Here is a 16757-nt window from a genome sequence, read left to right as displayed (position 1 = left end):
TCTTACAATGCTTGGTCCTAACATTATAATACAATTAACGACTGAAACTCACTCTTGTAATTCTCACTACAACAACAGTGTTCACTTCATACAGCTCAACATCTCATTTTACAAGAAGGAACCCCACCCATAAACACACACACACACAAAGTCACTTATAGGTCTGCAGCCCCTTTTTCCACTGTACAACAGTTGGGTACACCCTCTGTGTTGGAGGGTTTGTTTTGTCGATGGAAACTTTTAGCAACATATTCACCTACAAGAGGGAAAAGCAAATAATGCAAATGCAGAATCTTTTAGTAATTAAGATCTGGCATCAATAGCTTCTTGAGCTCTAAATTCCAACTTTAAAACCTCGAAACCATATTTTAACCTTTTGATAGATACCCAACCAATAACTGAGCACAGGTTGAATTATTGAAGGAACAGTTCAACTGACTGTTCCACTGAGTCACGACAGTGAACCAGCAGGACCTCCCAGAAGTGAAAAGCTAGTTTCGGACTAAAACTTTTAAAATCCCTACCATATCAGTATCAGCTAAATATGCAAACCTCATCACTGTTTGCATTGATCATATCCTGTTCATTTGTTTGAAAGATAAGCATTAAAGATCCAAAATGTTAAGCGCTGTCTATTGTTCTTGTGAAGTGAGTCTTGTGCTGCTCTTTTTCTCAGGTTGATCTGTGTTCAGTGCTGGCACACAGCCACTGTCTACAAAGCCTCTCTGAAGAGATCATTCAGACAGCTGTATTAACAGGAAGAGAGTCTTGTTGAAGGATGGGTTCAGGCAGAGTACATGATACAACCAGCCTGGATACAGACCCATTAAACACTCTGCTTTGCTATCATTTGTTTTATTAATAATAACAATTTGAAAATGAGATAGGCTCTTAATCCCAGCAGACAAATGCTTCTCCTCGTGGAGGTCAGGGGCCATACAGTGATGCAACTGAAGCTGATGCAGATTCAGTGTTTTGCTTCGAGGCATTTCAGCAGGGTTTGATGATGCGACAGGAACCATGTAGCTGGAGAATAGTTTTAGTATCATTCGGTGTCTGCAAACTTGAAATTACCTCTCAGAGTAAATGTACTGCCAGAGAAGAATGAATTAAATTCTCTCTCCATCCCAGTGGACAGCAATTAGCAGGAAGTAAAAATATCTTTACAATGGAAAAACAGGCACATTTTATCACCGGTGAGTCAAGCGCTACTTACCAATCGATACATAGAGAGCACTGATTGATACTGACACAATTAACAGTAACTAGGGCTAAAATTGTCATGATGTCCATCTGTATGAAAGATTTGATCTGACTGAGGGGATGTAGACTCTGGGTAACAGTCTACCATTGGCTGCATATTTTACAAAGCATTCTCTATAAAACAACAGTTTTAATGTTGTTTTATATATATGCCAATACACACGCACAAAGCAGGAATGGCACTCCAAATCTAATTGTATCTTGAATAAAATGACAATAAAAGCTTTCTATTCTATTTGACTCATTAGATATTTCTGTGTAAAACGTTTCAAAATCCCCAACAATAACAACCTAGATGAAGAAACCTACACATTAAAAGAGAAGTTTTGACAAAGATTGGACACGTGCATTAAGGTTGCTTCTTTTATGAATATCTGCAGTTGAACAGGGACATTCTTGCATGTTTTCTCACCAATTATGGAAAAAGTTTCATTTTCCAAGACTGTTCTGCCAAAACAAGTTTCCTCCCTGAAGCTGTTTTTACAGGGGCACCACTACTGCATCCTGGGCTTGGTTTAAATGGTTTACAGAAACAAGCTGGATCATTTTTTTCCCTACAGCAGAACAATAATGGATGAAGCTGGGCCATTCTCCAGCACTAACACATAACTTTGGAGGTGTGTCTGGCTGTTTGAGACTAGTTCTACATAAATATACATGCTGACACCCAGCACAGTTCTGTCAAGTTCAGAAGTAGTTGTGACTTCATTTTGCAGCTGGTTGTGAAATCTATCACTTCCGACATTCATCACAGTAACACATTTCCACTAGCCTAAACTAGCCTGTGCTCCCACTGCAGTCATGCAGCATTTCTATCTCTGCCAATGAAAACAGCTCCATTATAGCTCCTAGAACTGAAACAGGGTTCTCCTGCCACCAGGTATATCCAAAGTCAAATATCTGTCATTAAATAAATAACAGATATTGCATCCTTTAAATCTAGTTATCAACTTACAAAGGTACGTTTCAAAGCTTTTCTTCATTTTGTTACGCAATGAAAATCAAATTTATGTCACATTTATACAGCAGATTAATGTGGAAGTGACAAATACTCGACATTTTCATCAGCTGAGTAATCAATTAATTGACTTATAGTTGCTTTTCTACTTAGTCCTATATGGAAAGCTTTGGATGTGGAAAACCTCTACCATGTGCACACACATGCACCAATAGCCTGTTTGTCATCTTTTCCTCTTATTGTCACGTCCCAGAGGCCATGAAACAGATTTTTCCGGAACATAACATCAGTTTTTTTGGCTCAAACTGATGACATCATCTTTGGGACAGAGCACCGCCATCCCTTTGACCACCAGAGGGATGACATCATTCATCTAAGCTGAAAACAATTGTTTTAGAAACACCATAGTGTGTCAGTGGCCCACAAACGGTACAGAAACATGGTATGTGGGATATCACATGGAATTGTGTTTGTGTAACTTCTCACCCAAAACGTATCGGTGACCGTCCTGGAAGGACAAAACAAAAGATGGGTCCTATCCAGTGATTTCCTTTGCTGAGGTAAAGGAAATACGGCCTTCCCATACTTCCCATCCTGCGACAAGAGTCTGAGAACATGTGACAACACACACATCTGATAGTGTATCTCTCCTTCACTCCAACCAGGCACATCCTCAGTGGAAACTGAGCGAGTATATATGCTTGTGTGTGTGTGTGTCTGTGTCTGTATAGACGTCAATCCAACAGAAACTGATGAGACAGAACTTTGTCATGTGAATCCGTTTGTCTAAATGCTTTAAAGAAAGCAGAACTAAAATATATACAGTGAAATATGGAAGCTGTGTGGGTTCTTCATTCAAAATAAAGGGATTTAAATAGTTTTCAGTATCTTTCCCATTTCTTTTTCATGCAGTTACAGACAATTTCCAATCAGATTTGTTTTTACAGTTTATAGTAGGACAAATAATGGTTTAAATTATTAACTGCACATTTGTCAAATCAACCTGATAACTGGTCTCATCTATCCTTTGAAACAGAAAAAACTATAATTTAGTTAGGATAATAAATTGAGAGCAATCCTATTGTCTCATCAGAACACACTTTTGCAATTCTGAATGTACAAGGCAAATCCTATCATGCCCTCTAAACTGCTCTGTTTTCAACACTAGAAATGCACCACAGCAATGTTTCTATTAATTCATTGTTGTGTCGACAGGAAGAAAAATTAGATGGTTTGAGATTTTTTTTAGTTCTACTGAGAAAAATCCTCCTATTTGTTATTTATAGCTGCATAACTCATTTAGTCAACTGAAAAATATAAGGTACTATTTCTATTTCTTTAAGGTACTTCATCATTTAGGGTGGATCCTTCCTTTTAACAACAGTCGTGTTGCCATCTGAGTACACAGGATGTAATGCAACATCGCTCCTTGAGTAACTGAACCGGTAACACACAGGGAACACTGGGTGTGACAGTGTGCAAACTGCTATCTGATGATCAGACTGTTTATTTCTGCTCATATAGCCTCAGCAGGTTCTCCTCTTTGAAGACTGAGACACTAATATGGGGACAGAGCTGAGGAGATGAGTGGCTGTAGCAGGTATGACAGATGGAGAGGCTTGGTTCTGTACCTGTGCTGCTGCAGAACACAGAGATGCATATATTTACTTGCAGTTTGAAGACTTTCATTAATCAGCTTTGCAGTGTGGCAGTTTAGATTTACAAAACAATTATGTTTCCATTCTTTTGGAAACAGATCTTGGAGAAATGATGACTCAAATGGGCAACAATAGTGCCTACAAACTAAACGCTTGCACAAATACGCCAACCTACACAGGCACCAACTGGCTGCAAGAACAGAAACATTTACACTGTACATCAAAATGTGTAGGTAATGCCAGCAAATCCAAAGGGGAACCCACTTGGTTGCACATTTAAAAAAAAAAAAGTTAATAGTCCAAACACAGAAGCACATAAATGTGTGTACTGTGCACACAAACACACACACAATGCAGACACACACAGAGGCTGCTCTGCGATGCCCGGGGGGCTACTGAACAGAATGCAATATGCGTCACTAATGACAAGCACTGGCCCTCCAGCAGAGGAGAAGCACAGCAACAACGGCACAGTGCAAAGACACACTGTTCCTGTATGTACAGTAGTGAGATTTGTCTTGCAGAAACACTGACCTCAATGCAAGCCTGAGGTGAGGTCACAGCTTTGGATGTCCTGTCAAAGCACAGAGGACACATGCTGAAGTACTACAATGAACGTGCATTGGCGCTGTGACATGTAACATGAACACAAGGGCAACATGGCTATTTGTGTTCCAGCAAGAGAAGTAATAAAGTGTGGATTAGCACCATGGTGATGGTGCAGATTTAGTGTCACTGGATACACTAAAGTACCCTTCAACTTTAAATATACTATCACTGAGGCCAGCTCTGTCAATAAAAAAAGAAAAAAAGTAATCTTTGGGACACATAAGTGCAAAAACACCACATTAATCTTTGTGTGGCATTTCCAGTGTCACCGAATCAAAACAACTCTGCGCCACATTAAAGTGAGCACTGCTTTACAGGATTACATTCAGACTCATGTCACGTCTTGTCGCACTCCACCACACCACACATTCAAATGACGCTCACCGAATGAATTAAAACCATGACTAAGGACAACAAACAACTGCCAAAACACACCATCAAGGCTCGGCAGTGCTGACGCAGCGTTTTAGCCGAGTGGCAGCGAGGACGAGAATCATCGTAAACAAGCTGACCCAGTTAGAGACGAGGTGACAGAGGAGCAGCAAACCCACACGGACAGCAGGACTCAGCCGCTAGCTGAGCTCAGTGCTGCCCAACTGTGATTTGTTACTGGGTGTGTGATGTGACAATAGCATGCTGTGTGTTTGTGTGTGTGTCCATAAGCAGGAACTGAGGCATGGGTGTGCCTGCAAGATGATTTGGTAAATGTAGATGTTTGGCCACAGAGGCAATAAAGTGTGTTTCCTGAACACACGAGGCCAACGAGAGTTCAAACACACACGCGCACACGCACATTTTGTTTAATTTTTTTGGATGTAACAGATGGCTTTTCCCAGGCCATCCACTAAACTCTCTGCCACAGAACTGAACAAGAAAAGCACTCACAAGGCGCAGTACTCTGCCTAGGCTGCTCAGTCGTCGTATAATTTCCGACGGATAAATCCTGATCAGTCCGCAGCGGTCAATTTGTAGCAGGACTACAGATGACACATTGTTCACTTGTCAAATTACAGTGACGCCATGCCGCGGTCCTGCAATGATAGAGAAATCCTTAACAAATTTGTGGATCCAGACTATAAGTCGCATCACTGCCAAAGTCTATTGATGTGGTCCTTGTGTCATTTCTGACCTTCCCCAGTCCATTTCTGAGTAGTGTTGTGCACAGACAGACAAACGTATGCTGATCACCACATAACTCCAGCATCTTCCTTGGCAGAGTACTAATAAACCATATTTATCAAACTGAAACTGGATTTACTCATCCAGCAAGTAATCACAATTTAGTAACTGACACAGCAACCAATTATATCTACCCAGAGGTTTGATTAGCAAATCATACAACAGTTACATACTTTTACTGGTCACATTGAAATAAAACTTCAGACTATACTAAAAGTGACTGAACATTAAATAGTAAATACATGTACTCATACTGTAAACAATAGTTATTAACAACAGTAGTATTAATAGGATAAAAACAATGATTAATGTTTATCCTTTATTGTGATCAGTGAATCCAATGTAGATTTTGGGTCTTTATTATTTTTGCTCTACTGTGCAAAAAATTCACCAACACAAAAACAACCAAAGAAACTATCCCCATTGAGACACATTGGTCTAAAGTGGCATAAATCAATACTGTATTCCAAAATTCCAAAATTAACCAAGAGATGGTCAACATAGAATGAAAGTAACTGGGTAACCATGTGACGATATTGAATTTTAATCACCCAAAATTGCACATTTGCAATAAAAATAAAAATCTTAGTTTACAAAATTTAGCAGCCCAGGCACTCCAGACAGGGTTAGCCACAGGCCTGACAGCAGCTCATTCTTAGCTCCTCTGTGGCTCAGCAGCCTTCAGCGTTGATCGGCTTTAACTCATGACATGTAACCAGTCAGAGAATGCTGTGGTCAGGGCATCGCTTAGAACACAGCGTGGTGACTACAGACAGAAAGGCGGCTGCATCAGAGCGAAAGTAGTACATTTTTAAAATAATTTAAGTGATCAAGAATTGGTTTGAAAACAAATACTGACTACTGGATCCAGCAATCAGCCAGACCAATAATCAGTCAACCCCCTACTTTGCATCAGCGCAGTACTGACCTCAATATGTTGTGTCAGTGGCTGGTAAGACTCCAATGAGAGACCCATTAGAAATACACATTTAAAACTAGCCTGATCATTACACAAAAGATCAGTTACCTCGTGATTTATCTGTATATAAAGTGACAATGACACAAAAAAATGCCCTCTGAGCTTCACCCAGAATGAACAAAGAACAGCATCAGAGCTGAATGCCACAGCAGGATTCAGGGCTGAACTTTGTGCTTTTTCTGTGGCTGCATGTATAGAGTTCTGTCGCTCAGTCGGCCTTTCATAGCAGGGCAATAAAACAGCAGAGAAACATGGGTCAATAGAAGGGAGGAGAAGAGAAGAGAGTATTGTGGATTTAGATATAGTGCACACACATGCAATTTGAGCTTTGCATCACAATCTGAAATACTAACAGTGCATCTCTTCCAGTTCCCCACACAGCGAGAGGATCAACACCCGTAATGAAGGCATCCGTAGAAGCTGCTCACGTGTCCACAAACACACACTCACAGATCTGGCTATAATTGAACCTTGCATGAACACACTGTGACGAATTAAATCACATTGGCTAATGAATCCAAACCCCACGGGCTCACTGTGCATGCTAGTATTTTCCCTCTGACAGTAAATATGTGAAATGACAGTCAGTTAATTGAGCAGATTTGGTGACCTGGAAGATTTCTCATCTAATCTCCATATTAATGCAGACCCTTGGGGCACAGTAATGGGGAAGTCTCCCTCACGCCCACCCCACTTTGTAGCTGTATACTCACCCTGATGACTGGCAAACAGCCCAGGCAAAGCAGCATACTTTAAGTCAGGGCCTTTCTCTACTTAAAACTGAAGCATTTTTCAGACAATCACGGCTGATGATTGGATGAAGTTTCAAGACTTTGTGGAATCAACCTCACAAGGACAGAACGCTCCGCTTAGACAAGTCTAATCATTACAAAGCCAGATCACTGGTGTTTCCACATGAGAGAATTGTTGACTTTCGGCACACACTAGCACAAGTTAACAACTGCATGTCTTCAAGATGAAAGTGCGATTTCAGATAACACACATTAAGCCTCTTTTTAAAAAAAAGAAAAAAATTATAATTTTCTGGCGGAGTCCACATTCCTGCGTCTGCTCCGACTTTCATGCTCTGAAACGTTTGACCCACAGACAGACACTTTAATAAGGTGAAGACGGCAGGGATCAAAAGAGCCGCTGTCTGCCTCAAAAGCTCATTTGGCCCCAAAACCTGGCACCTCTCCTTCTCCCATGGGCAGAGGCTGACCTCGTAGCCATGGCTACTCCAGTCTAATATCTATGCGAATGCTTCATGGGCAGGCCCACTGTTGGTCGCTCTTCCAGGGATCCCCCCCCCACACACACACACACACGTGATATAAACTGTGAAATCAATACAAAGCAGACACATATGTGCATACAACACACATTTATCTCGGAAAAGGTGGCATATCGATGCACACGTGAACATGCACACTTCTTACTTCAAGTTGGAGACAAGACAGCTGTGCTCCACGTTGAGTCGGATGCTTTCAGTAATTCATCCACCCACTAGTGTATAATAAGATTATTCTAACCCCACCCCGCCGGGACCTCTGGCTCTGGCAACCAAACAACTGTGGAATCTAAACACTCGGCCCACATATGTATCGCATCAAACAGCGCCCTTACTGTGGATGCACAATGGCATGAAACAAGAGACTGTTCAGCCTCGCCTGACTCCTTGTGTCAGAGGAATCAGAGCATAAACTAGAGTTACTGCCTCGTCGATGTAGGCCTCTGGCAACCAGTGAAAAACTGCAGTTTACATCCATGTCTGTCCAGACTCATAAATTATACGTAGTGAAGACATTGAGGGAATTTAATAAAAGGAATTGACAGTATTTGTATTTGGCAAAAAAGATGATTTAGACAGAATACAAAGTTGTAGCCATGTGGAAAAACAATGCTGCCATAAAGAAGCAACAAATTTAAAAACCCAAATACTTAACGCCCAACCCGACCACACAATCACCATACACTTAAGGTAGAGTCCCAAGATTAATACCACCTATTCAGTATCCAACAGAATGTGAAATACAGTCACAATTTCCTCTTCCATTTCTGAGTTATGGTGTCAAATAACGGTCATAAAAGTAAGTTAAATGTGATCTCAAAGTGAAGCCGACCTTTGACCTTTTATATATAGAATGGTATCGCTTAACCATTCTATCCAATTAGGAATTTGTGTGACATTTTGAAATAATTAGAGCATGAATTGCTGAGTCATTGCCAAAAATGTGACTAATGAGGTCTTAATGACTTTTGACCATGAAATTGGACCATGAAATCAGTTCATCTTTCTGTTCAAATGGGCGTTACAAAATCTGCAGAGATTCCCTGAGGGTGTGCTTGAGATACCTTTTTTCCAGGAAAATGGATGGACAGACAACAGATAAAAACAATGACTCCTGTACAGATGCAGAAAAAACACAGATAAACAAGCACTGAAAAAAAAAAAAAAAACACTAAGCTGAACATAAACAGCAACAAAAAGTATCTTAATTTGGTGCTTTTTTCACCGTATGACTAAAGATGATGCAGTAAATTCAGTTGTTGACCAAAAGCCAATGCTGACCTTTGATGGAACCAAACAGTCCACAATGAAAGAGGATACTGTTTTCCTCCTTTGGTGGATTATAAACTACTCCATAACAGAGATGAATGGTCCTCCCCACTAGTCTGATACTTCAGAAAGCTTTGTAGCCCGACTAGTATGTAGTGGTATTTATCATTTGTATTATTTCCTACAAAACTCACAAAACCCACAAGACAAGTGTTACACCTTCAGTTTCAAATTAGATCTGAAGAACTGTTTTGTAGGCTTGAGTAATACTGCGGTAAATAAAAATTTTACCCCTGATATTTTTGCCATCTGGTTTCATTGGGTGTAGCCTTCACATACACACAAGCTCAAAAGCACGGTGTTTAATCCTGTCCAACTCAGCGGGCCTCGGTCCTGTCTGACCAAACCCAGAGCTACTTGCTGAAAAATGCCAAATGAATGACAGATGAAGTCAAAACCCAGAGACGCAAGAAAAATTTAAGATAATAAAATGAAGCTCACTTGCGCGCAAACACACACGTCTCCTTACAAAGAGAAAACATTGGAGTCCAAGACTCAATCAATTTGCAGTGTGCAGGGAGAGTGGAGCCACATGTTTTTGATAAGTCCTCTAGCAGAGCGGGGTGAGGTAATGATGAAGTCATCTCTGTCCTCTGGACAGGTTCAAACTCACTGGGCTGTGAGCATTTTAAATAGCTTCAAGCTCACACATGCTTTTTTGTGAAGTTCTGCAGGTAAAAATACTCCAAAAAACACCTAAATTTTGTGCAGAAGGTGTGGTGATCAGAGAAGAACGAACAGCGCAGCAACATGTGCTCAAACAAGGAGTGACTCTTTTGAGCACAACAAGCTGTATCCATAAATCATTTTCAGCCCTCCTTGTTTTTCTGTTCCTGTTTTCACATAACATTCCCAAGCAATCAAGTCTTACTATGGACACGCCTCATTTAAGGTCCCTCCAGACTTCACCCGCTCGACCGGTCACTGCCACTCTGTTATTAAAGCCACTTAATCTGCGAGGCTCTCAGTCCATTCCTTCCCCATCGTGGACACTGCACTTCCTGTGTCTCGGCATTCATCTGAAGATTAGCCGAGCACAATCGTGTCTCGGTTTATTATAAAAACCATTCATTAGAGGAGAGGGAAAAAAGCAGAGAGAGCAGGTCAAACCGGGAGACTGCTTTTGTGTTGAAACCAAACATTCACTTCTGCTAAACTCGAAATCTGTACCTTATTCTAAATGTAAGTCCTGGGAGCACCATACAGGTCAACACTATGGGACTATTAAAAACACAAATAGCAATGTTACATTCTGATTGGCTGTTGTAAATGTTTGAGACTTTTGCAAGACTCTTGACACATTTTTCCCATTAATGCAAGCCTCCATTAATAGCACAAATAGCATACAATGTATTTTAATTACAAACACATTCTTTAGTTGAGTTTGCAGTCCATGTCTTGAAATTTGGCATGTTGTTAAGTTGCAAAGATTTTTTGATTGTGCTATGAGCAATGATGTGAAATAAAGCACTAACTTGTATGACTTTTAGGTATTCAGATGTTAATACTGATTATGAGAAATGATATGCCGGTGCATTAAAAAGGCATTATCATTAGTCATTTCAAAAACGTCACTGAAACTGGAGCAATTCCTCTTTGTACGATTAATGGCTAATAAGTTTTTACATTTAAAACAACTTCTCATTTGAACCATGAGAACTCTGCAATATTCCTCCTCTTCACTAAACCAACACCACTACAAGAGCCAGAAACATCACCATCTCGCCTCCCCAGAGTCTCACGCAACTGCAATATTCATAAGGATCGTAGGAAGCACTTGGAGCAAAAACACCAGAGAAAATGGAGTTTACATCAAAGGGGATGTGCGGAGGTGGAGCAAAAATAAATAGAGCATGTTTGCCTTTTCAGTCTATTCCGTCATTGGCTCTGGGTTAAATATCTCCCTTATACAAAGTCCCTGGTGGATTGTGAATTAGGGCCCCCTCTATCCGAGTAAATCAGAGGATGAGGGGAATACCGTTTTAGATTTCAGGTCCATATGGTGGACATTCACAGCTTTACAGAGAGCTCTACAAAGCAAAATAGAGGAAGGAAAAGAAGAAACAGAAATGAAAAATCACATAGACCAGAATAGAGGCCTTTTGGATGCAATTATCATCTTTGTCTGGGCCCTTTTTAAGTTCAGACGGCCAGGCTTTGGTGTGGAAATGGATATCCTGAAAGAGGCATTGCAGGTTGAGAAATATTTAATAGCAAGAGGTGCTGAGGAAGTGCACGGGGTGGCATGCAACCTGAGAGAGCAAAAGGAGGAATGAGGACTTCAGATCATGATGAGATGAAAAGAGAGAAAGAGGAACGAAAGAAGAGAAAAAAGAAACAAACAAATGGGGGAAAGTAAAAGGAAATAAAGAAGTAGCAAATGAGAAGAGATGTATTGATGCAAAGAGTAAGTCAGCTGCTGACCATTTACCAGTAAACACACACTGTTGTATGGAGATCTACAGTGAAGGAGCTTCACTGTTACCATAAATAAACAAGACATCAAAATGCTTTCACCAGTGTGAGGTGTGTTTGCAGCACAATGAGTGAACAGACTTTGAAAAAAACCTGTTTACTTTGAAATGATGGTCCCACTAATATTAAGCACTGCTTACTGCACTGTTTTCCACTGACCTCAGTGTGTTACGGGCCCATAACTGTGAGGTTTCCATGAACTATTAACTTGCTTGCTATGGGAGTGTGCACGTCTTGGACTAATCACTGATGTATGAATAATTGCTAATAACTCATGTGATCGTATACTGTAATTTAAAGAAAGTATGAGTTAAAACCCACAAGTGGCCTCGTGGTATTTTTCTTGAGGTCAACACTTTTCTAAATAGCTGTTCCAAATACAGTACTGACTGTTTTTAAAGACCCTCCATGCTTGGAATTTAAAGAGTCTGACTTTGACAACTCCTTGTGGTAGAATCAAAAACAGACACTGCTGCTAAAAGCAAACCCCAACCAACCCTTCCTGTCAGTGAACAGCCAACAGCGTACAGAAATTTTTTGTTTAAACCTTCATTAGTGGATATCTCATGTGCACAGCGGCTGTTTTTAACTCGTGTATGGTGAGTTCGTCAGACAATGGTTCAGTTAGAAATACGCTCTGACTGCTGGCTGACATGTAGTCAAACCTTTTCTGTTGTCTGACAACAAACAAGCTGTATTAATATGTAGTATGTGAGCACAGAGGGCAGAAGAGAAGTAAATAGATGTAAACAGCAGCTGAGTTCAGGTTGCACTGAAGCACAACTAGCACTAACACAGCACAGTAACCCAGCCACCTAATTTATATTAGTTTTAAATCAATATTAAAGTTTTCAGCATCTCTGAATGTCCTTCAGAGCTAATGATAACATCTACATTAGCATGCCCAAGTTTCCCATTGTAGTACTGACATTGCCATCAATAATACAAATAATCCACTGAATCTTCTGTTCCTCAGATACTACGAGTGCATGAAGACTCTTGTCTTCACTTTTGCATCCTTCAGTTGAACATTTGGTTTGCTGTGCTGGTCACTGAGACATTTTAGAGTGAGCAGAAGCTGCTTTTGAAAGCATATAAACCCTGCAAACTGAGAGGCAGCTGCTAATTCTGAGCGGATCACCCTGAAGCAGCAGGGAGTGAGGGAACAGAATGATGCAAAGTTTGAGTTAGACGACTATCGCTTCCTACTGGCTTACGAAGCTGGTGTGCTTCCTAGTTGTGGGATGTTTGAGGAATGGCAGAAACAGCTTTTATTTTACACCTTAAAGTTTCTGGCAACTACAAAACACAATAAAAATTAATTTTCACCATATGAGATTTTAAAATGGCAAAACTAAGCATAAAATACTAAACAAGCACATAATTTGGTTTCTGCAAAAACTGAGCACTTTCCTCTATTAGTGTATAACTTGCAGGATTAACATATGCTATAATGTAGAAATAGTAACCATTGACCTCCACCAATAAAAAGTGCAAAACCTGCACAGGCATGTTTAAAGAAGTTATTTCATCCCAGCGGGAATTTTGCAACAAAACTAACGAGCATGACACTCAAACAGTATACCTGAGCATGTTGTGCACATCTTTGTCCAGCTGACACGCAGCATGTCACTAATCCTGAACAACCGAGCAATTCTGAAGGTCTCACACTAAAACGAAAGTAAACATTCTTCAAACACAAGAAAGCAGGAGATGTGAAAGAACCTCAAGACAAAGCGCGTCCAGAATGTATTTTTAGGCAGCATACGGTTTAAATAAATGACTAAAATCATCCAGATACTTGCTGTTAGTGGACCCGGGTTAGGAGACCTGCGCACACACACTCGTCTCCGGACCTGTTCCGACTCAGACTCACTGTTTGAATCCAGAGGTTCCCTTCAAACACGGTGCGTCCGAGAACTTTCACCGGCGCCCAGAAACCCGCTCCCAGCTGCGGTGTAGACAGCTGCACACATGCTGAGCAGGTCCAGTACAGCGGTATGCCGGCGAAACGCTGGTTCACTATATGGCAGGAAGTGTAGCCCCATTCACTGAAACTGGCGGCGCACTTTTACGCAAATCCCGTGCTTCTGACGCAGCCACGTGATTCCGGCGTGATGCTGCTGTTGGTGTGTATTATTTATGTTTGTCCTGATTCAGCCAGAATCGGAAATATATGAAATGCTGATGGGATTAAGTTTCACAAGTCAGGATTTAAACATAACCAGTTATGTGTATATAAAATACATAATGTATTTTGTACATTTTAAATTGACTTTCCTTAATAATATATGCTCTGTCTATTTTTTTTTTTTACATGCAAATACGTTAATAAATTCAATTTATTGTTCCTTGTGGGACTGACTGTTGTACATAGGCTAAAATGAATGTGCTGATGAATTTATTTTTGCATTAAACTGGTGATTTTGCCTCTATTTGAAATTTTAAGGGTTTTAAAGGTTTGCCAGGGACAGTATCCAGAGTGATAATGTAAACTGCAAAGCAGAATCAAGCGAGGTTCCACTAAAAGACAGCTGTAGGATCCCCAATAGGATTTGTAAATATGGAACAAATGGTAGAGTGCCTCCATCTAGTGGCCCTAAGGTGCATGTACAAAATAAATGGCGTGGGTGCAGATTCAGGGACTTTCTGACTGTTTTTCTACTACGTATCTGTATTGAGTTTGCCTTTTCAGAGCAGTTCAGACATTCATGACAGCAGCAGTCCATGTGTATAAATCTGGGCATCATTTTTGCATTGCTTTGACACAAATCAAGCAAATGGCTGCAAAACACATGACCTGTTTTCACACCTGAAGCCATTTATCATCTGCGTTCTGTGTGAAATTGCTTTAAACTAGGCGTTTTTTTTTTAAAGACATTTGCTACATCTACGGCTAAAATGATATCTTGAAAAAAGAAAAATAACAAAACACTCTTAAAGGAACAGTTTAAGAGTGTTTTTCCTTCTTCCTTGAAGCCCTCCCACCTGTCTTGTCTCAAGTGCACTGGAAAAAATGCTCCTCTCAAAACAAGAAAAAAATCTCAAAGAACTTTTACCTTGAACTAAGTGGGAAAAAAAATCTGCCAATAGAGCAAGTGAAAAATGGCTTGGTAAGATTTCTTGAAATAAGATGTGACATTTATATTGAGATCTTAAAATTTGATGGGAAAACTTATGTTAAGCTGTATTTTTATCAGGATTGTCAAGCTTAGGTGTCTTAACCCTCCTGTTGCCCTCATTTACGGGCACCAAAAAATATTGTTTCCTTATCTAAAAAAAAAATCCAAAAATTCAACAATAAATTTCCCCAATTTATAAAAATTTGCAAGATTTTTTTTGAAGAAAATTCCTTCAAATTTTCCCTTAAAAGTTTTATTTAAAAAAAAAAAAAAACAAATTTGGCAAGAAATAATATTTTTTTTAAAAATTAAAAAATGAAAATTGTAAATATTTTTTAAAAATAAATAAAAATCTTCTCAAAAAGTCCTAAAAAAATATCTAAAGTGATTACAGTAAAACTTCTTATATTTTCTTTAAGAACATTCAGAAAAAAATCAACCAAAATCCAGCGAATTTCGCTGGATTTTGGTTGATTTTTTTCTGAATGTCCTTAAAGAAATTTTTTTCAACATTTTTTTCCACCAAAAAATGTTCAAAAATTTCCCCCAAAATTTTGAAAATGTGGAAGTTTTCACTGTGAAAGTATTTTTTTCCCCACATTTTTAAACTTTAAAACAGTCAATTTGACCCGCAGGACAACACGAGGGTTAAAACAAGATCATTTCAAGATTGTTTGACTTAAGATATTTAAGATGCATTGTCTTAAAACAAGTCTCTCTATCTTTCTTAAATGTCACTTGTATAGTGAATTTATCTTAAATCGAGTGGGATGAGACATTTTGACTAAAAATAAGACAAATTGATTTGATAAGATTTTGAATTTTTGCAGCGTGTGAGGTTTTATTTTAGTTGCTAGAACTTTCTTTAAAAAATACCCAAATGCTGAAGACAACAACCTTCCTTTGTTATCATGTAACAGTCTGGAAAGTACTTTCTCAAAAGCAACATCCCCAAAACATCCTCAGAATTTGGCTTGCAGGTCCACTGTTTTTGTAAAGGGTTTGGCGAAGTTGACAGGATCATGTTGTCAGACACGTCTATCCACAGCATCATGTGGCAGATGACAATCTGCCACATGATCTGTCACACCAAATTATCTGGAGTCATTTCTTACATGAAAAATGAAGTTGTGGACAGCGTGACTGATGTGCCAGCATCCCGCATGCCAACAGTCCATTGTTGTGTTTATTATGTCATCTTTGTCGCTTTGTCATTTGAAAAAGCTGGCTCTTTAAGATCCCATTTGATAGTTTACTAGTCACACAATCTGCTCATTGTTTCGACACCTACATCTGACTAGAATGTGGATTAAAACAGTAACTTAGAAGAATTTGTCACCAGTTGAATAGCTCAAAATCATTTTTGCGTATAGTAGGTTAATTTAAGGCTTTTTCTATCTACAACAATAGAAATTAGACTCCATCATAATAGAAGGCTTGTTGCAGGCTTTTGTTCAGTGTACATGTTGTTTACTACCACCACCACCACCCCAACACAAACACACAGTCGCACACACACAGCTATTCTGAATATTGTAAAGCAGATTTAGTCCAACACAGAGAAGGATATCTCCATAATAAATCCTAAAATTTCAAGGTGAAGACTTAACTTAATACGTCATTTTCATCAGAAGCAACTGATATCAGAACAGTTATCTTCAAGTACCTGTTCTGCAGAATGCCTATGGATTTAAGGGTAAACTGTAGATCTTCATCGAAGAATGTTTCTGACTTTCTGACTGAAAGAACAGGAACAGCAACATCCATTGAGTACATCCTATACATTTCTATCATTCCCCAGATAGCAAACTATGGGTGAATCAACGTTGAATCTATGTTGAGACCTAACGTCGAAATTATACAGAAAGCGCAAGGTTGATAAAATGTTGAGTCA

General features: G+C 39.5%; 1 protein-coding gene across 1 annotated transcript in view; it reads right to left on the bottom strand.

The window, feature by feature from the left end:
• Window positions 1-13769, bottom strand: part of add3a (adducin 3 (gamma) a) — a 119837-nt gene extending 106068 nt beyond the window's left edge. The window contains exon 1 of the mRNA XM_022189460.2: window positions 13618-13769. The gene's annotated coding sequence lies outside the window, so the exon portion shown is untranslated. The remainder of the gene's footprint in view (window positions 1-13617) is intronic.
• Window positions 13770-16757: the final 2988 nt, after the last annotated feature.

Source organism: Acanthochromis polyacanthus, chromosome 3, assembly GCF_021347895.1.
Source record: "Acanthochromis polyacanthus isolate Apoly-LR-REF ecotype Palm Island chromosome 3, KAUST_Apoly_ChrSc, whole genome shotgun sequence".
Classification (NCBI taxonomy): domain Eukaryota; kingdom Metazoa; phylum Chordata; class Actinopteri; family Pomacentridae; genus Acanthochromis; species Acanthochromis polyacanthus.
Note: the sequence above shows the minus strand (reverse complement) of the source record. Positions and strands in the feature narration are given on the sequence as shown.